This window comes from Rutidosis leptorrhynchoides, chromosome 10 (assembly GCF_046630445.1).
Source record: "Rutidosis leptorrhynchoides isolate AG116_Rl617_1_P2 chromosome 10, CSIRO_AGI_Rlap_v1, whole genome shotgun sequence".
NCBI classification, from domain to species: domain Eukaryota; kingdom Viridiplantae; phylum Streptophyta; class Magnoliopsida; order Asterales; family Asteraceae; genus Rutidosis; species Rutidosis leptorrhynchoides.
Genome location: NC_092342.1, coordinates 301,798,855 through 301,803,931, shown reverse-complemented (window position 1 = coordinate 301,803,931; position 5,077 = coordinate 301,798,855). Strand labels below are relative to the sequence as shown.

The following is a 5,077-nucleotide window of genomic DNA, read 5'->3' as shown; positions in this document are numbered from 1 at the left end:
TATATATATATATATATATATATATATTATTTGTTTTGTTGTGATGTAGCTAACCCTCCGGGCGTAGCTTATTGGCGTTGTTCACATCGTTGTTGGTGAACTTACTTTATTGTTGTTAGCTTGTTGCTTAGTGATCGTACGGTATGCTTAGACTAGCTTGCCTTTATGCTTGGATGCTCCGGTATGCGGTATTTGATTATTTGTGTGGTGTGTCCATTTTATGCATATATATGTATGTAGTATATTATCACTCACTAAGCGTTAGCTTACCCTCTCGTTGTTTACATTTTTATAGATTGCATGGATGCGGTGGCTCGGGTAAGCGTGGGGACTAGTGAGCTTGCGTAGTTTGCTTTAGAAGACTTACTTTTTGGATTTGATTAGGATTGGGTAGCGTATCCCCAATCCCATGCTCGGTCTATGTTTTGTATAAATTAAATTGGGTCGAAATGGTCACTTTGTGGTAATTTGGGTCGATGTGGGCCCGGTGTTGTAAAACTCGGTTTTATTGTGGAAAACTCTTAGGTTTAACTATTATAACATATTGTGAAAGTGTTTTGGTTTAAAAGTGTCGGGAAGCGGGTTTTTCGCCCACGTGTAATTGTAAAACTGATCAGAATCTGGCAGACCATTTGGACGCCGTCCAAAAGGCTTGGACGCCGTCCAGAAATCTGGACGTCGTCCAGATGTGCTGTTGCAGAAAAAAAAAATTATGGCACGTTTTTGGAAGGATAACGGGTTGGGTCGTTACAATAGAGGGACGCGCGTTACTGTTCAAAATTTCCTGCGATTTTGAAGCTGGCTATTCATTACACACCTGATTTGCATGGCATAATATGGCATAGTACTTATTACACCCATAATTTAGCTAAGAATTAACAACGATTAAGCATAGTTATGTACTACGGAGTATATGTATTATATAATTCCTTGACCCAACATGGTTGTCATGACATTTAGACCCATATTTTAACACCCATATTCCAACTTCAAATTACATCAAGTGTTATACACAACCTATTCCGTTTTAACCTACTTTGACATCCATTTGCTCACAATTCTTTTTGCACTTCCACATACAACCCATTCAAATTAAGAAGGAAAAAAAGAGCATTACTTGATGTTACATGACTTATAGAACTACCTCAATCCACTTATAGCACCTAGAAGTTAAACATGAATGAAGATCAAAATCAAAACAACCCCTATTAACAATTCTTTAGGAAACGTAACGGTTCAGAGTAAGTACATTTGTCATACCCGATCTCGAAAACAAAGATATTAAGATATTAACAAATTAAGAGCAATCATAATATACAAGGAGATGATATAGGTTACAACTTTCAATTAGCCCCCAAAATAATGTGAATATCAACTTTCGATACAGCTACAGCCAAAGCTGCAAAGGTCAATTCCATATATATATATATATATATATATATATATATATATATATATATATATATATATATATATATATATATATTCAAATTTAATAGCAAACTCAACAGCAGTTGAAGAAGACTTCCATTAGCCCGATGTGTTTCAAAATAATGTAAATAAAAATCAAAAGTTCAAAGTTTGACTAAACAAATGTATATTGTGAAATCAGAAATAGTACTACACATTTTACAACTATGTATATCGGTAGATGTAAATGTATATATGTATATATGTATTATGTATAAACAATAAATAGTAATGTAAAAAAGCAACCTGATGGTATTAACCTAGACCCCCTGCAACCACCAAATAAGTAGTATACACTATCAACATGAATCATACAACACTTCCCACAATCGTCAACCTTGCGTTAGTTTCCTTGCACAATAGTCACCAAGAGTAGAATTTTATCAAGGCAACCCGATCCATATTGAACAAACTCATGAGGCTACTCATCAAAATAAATTGACTAACCTGCATATGTGAACTAACCTAGATTAGACGATCAGTTAAATTGACTATAATCATTATGAAGTACAACACCATAACTTTTATCCCATAATCAAAAACATTTTACATTAACATAAGGCGGATGTGTTTTTAATAAATACAAACACACAAAACACTATACCTGCTGGTCAACCATGACCATTTCTGATGCACTCTTTATAATTTCCTTCTAGCATTTTGCAAGTTTTATATTACTTTGGCCGTTGAAAAAAAAAACATTAACCAAAATACTTGCCCAAGCATAAGAAAACCTACTTGTAATCAGAACCAATGTCAACATTTAAGCTACTATAATAACAGTCACCCAATCTAACCCATTGACCTGTTTGACTCGAACATGTTTCGACCTCCACACCATTTTGTCACCACTAGTCTCATGTGGTACCTCAAGTTTGTTGTCCCAACCACCCTATTTGTCTCCTCAGAATATGTGTGTTATTGTATCTATTATTGAAATTCAAGGTATCAATAACTTTTTACCTCAATTTTAAAACTATACTTACAAAGAGAGAAGCTTTATAACCTTCATTCATAATAAAAATGAAGCTCTAGGCAACCCATCTGAGATTTTTTTTACCTTGGCTAACACAGATTACGCGTATTCGATGTCAAAAATATCCGAGATTTCTTAATCCGCCTTAGGTATTCGATAATAATCCTAATAGGAAAAAATTGTATTATACTACCTGCAAAAAAGATTACATGATAAATGAAAAGGAAGAACATGTTGATAGAGATGGTTCTTAAATAAGAATTGATCTAGACAAACTTTATCTAATCTCTAAAACTTGCATTCAAAACAACAAATAATGGTGAGTGCATGTGCATACCCTAGTCCATCAATAGGCTCCCAGGTGTCTACTTCTGGGCCATAATTTTTCCAACGAATCTATTAACAAATATTGTCGTACCAGTCATGTAACACGAATAGATCACAGTCGAAGCCAGGTCATTGTTGGGGTCCAATCATCTGTTCAGGGGTGCAGCATCTTTGACCAAATTTTGTGCCCTTTCCTTCCCCACTGAGACTGGAAATTCATCAACAATATGCAGTCCACGAGCAATTGCGTTAACCCTGATCTGATGCTTGCCAATCTCCATGGCCGATGTCTATATAAATAGGTCAAAGATGCTTTAAAAAGTACACATCAAATGATTCGGGTATATAAATATGAGTAACAAATGTGTCATAGGAATACCCATCTATGATCATACATAGCAATAACAATTAGCAATTAGGAATCATGATAACAATTAGCAATTAGGGATACCTATTTTTCAAACTGATTAATGGGAATAAAAAATGCAACTTACTTACAGTGTGCAATATTCTTTCTCGCCAGGAAGACAATTAATACCTGCAAAACCATAAAAATCAAAACCGAAAGAAAAACAAAAACATGATAACAAAAAGATGTAAATAAATATTTTATGTTCTGCAATTCAATTCAACATAATAGTTGCATCAAAACTATTACAAATCAATACCTAAAGAAAAACAAAAACATAATAAAAAAAAATTGAAAACAAATATATTATGTTTAATTGACTAAAGAATAGGGTTATTTGATTGTACCATATCTGCATCAGTTTTCTCATCTGGTAATCTTCTTCTAAAAACAAATAATTGAGCTAGCGATAATGAAATTAAAGAACAAATCAGTTGCACATACAAATAAATTTATAAAGAAAATATTAATAAACAAACATGAATAAAAATGAGTGACAAATATAAAACTAGGGTTTGTACGTAAATGGTTCGTTGCATTTCATCGAATCACAGACCTAATTCAATAAAACATCGAGTACTAATTAAAGAAAAACTTAGAACAGTGAATTAAAATAGTGAAAAATCATAAATGAGGGTATGTAGAAATACGATCTTTTGCATTTAATCGAATTTAAACCGTAAATCAACAAAAAAATCGAGATCGATAGTGATGTGATGGCGATAGCGATGGTGACGGCGATGGAGATGGCGATGGCGATGGCAAAAGCGAAAGGGTCTGGAACCCTAATTTTTCCGTCAATCTGGAAAAAACGAAGATGAGAGAGATGGAATGGCGAGGGTGGAGATGGTGAGTTGAGATGGTATTATGAGAGAAATAAGATTAGATTCAGTGGATCTGATATGGAGAACGGGGTATGAGATAAAAAAAATGAAGAAAGGAGGTGAGGTAGAAGGTATGGGAGAAGGCATGGGAGAAGAGGAGAAAATGCAGTAGCTGCTCGGTAGCTGTCGAGCAGAGTTGAATTTTTTATTTTTTTTCTATCACACATTGGGGCCGAGTATCATGCAAGTTGATTTGAGCAAAATATTCCTTTTAAAAAGCTGTTTTCTGAAAACCAGTCTTCACGGGTTTTAAAAAAAACCAAAAAGAATATAAAACCTATTATAAATCAATCAAAAAAATCAAGGGAACGAAGAGGATGAATAGTTGAAAATGGACAAATAGGAAGAGATCAAGTAGGATTATTAATAGAAGATATATATAATGAGATGGTATTATGAGAGAAATAAGATTAGATTCAGTGGATCTGATATGGAGAACGGGGTATGAGATAAAAAAAATGAAGAAAGGAGGTGAGGTAGAAGGTATGGGAGAAGGCATGGGAGAAGAGGAGAAAATGCAGGAGCTGTCGAGCAGAGTTGAATTTTTTATTTTTTTTCTATCACACATTGGGGCCGAGTATCATGCAAGTTGATTTGAGCAAAATATTCCTTTTAAAAAGCTGTTTTCTGAAAACCAGTCCACACGGGTTTTAAAAAAAACCAAAAAGAATATAAAACCTACTATAAATCAATCAAAAAAATCAAGGGAACGAAGAGGATGAATAGTTGAAAATGGACAAATAGGAAGAGAGCAAGTAGGGTTATTAATAGAAGATATATATAATGAGATGGTATTATGAGAGAAATAAGATTAGATTCAGTGGATCTGATATGGAGAACGGGGTATGAGATAAAAAAAATGAAGAAAGGAGGTGAGGTAGAAGGTATGGGAGAAGGCATGGGAGAAGAGGAGAAAATGCAGGAGCTGTCGAGCAGAGTTGAATTTTTTATTTTTTTTCTATCACACATTGGGGCCGAGTATCATGCAAGTTGATTTGAGCAAAATATTCC

At 34.1% G+C, this 5,077-nt stretch overlaps 1 long non-coding RNA gene across 2 annotated transcripts; it reads right to left on the bottom strand.

Moving 5' to 3' along the window:
* Positions 1-1,591: 1,591 nt before the first annotated feature.
* LOC139872692 (uncharacterized) lies at positions 1,592-4,167 on the bottom strand. 2 transcript variants are annotated; one of them, XR_011767137.1, is made up of 3 exons: positions 3,268-4,167; positions 2,784-3,063; positions 1,592-2,639 (listed from the first exon to the last, which is right to left on the bottom strand). It is a non-coding gene; the product is annotated as an uncharacterized lncRNA (long non-coding RNA). The 2 variants fall into 2 exon arrangements; XR_011767136.1 differs by having other exon boundaries at positions 3,272-4,167.
* Positions 4,168-5,077: the final 910 nt, after the last annotated feature.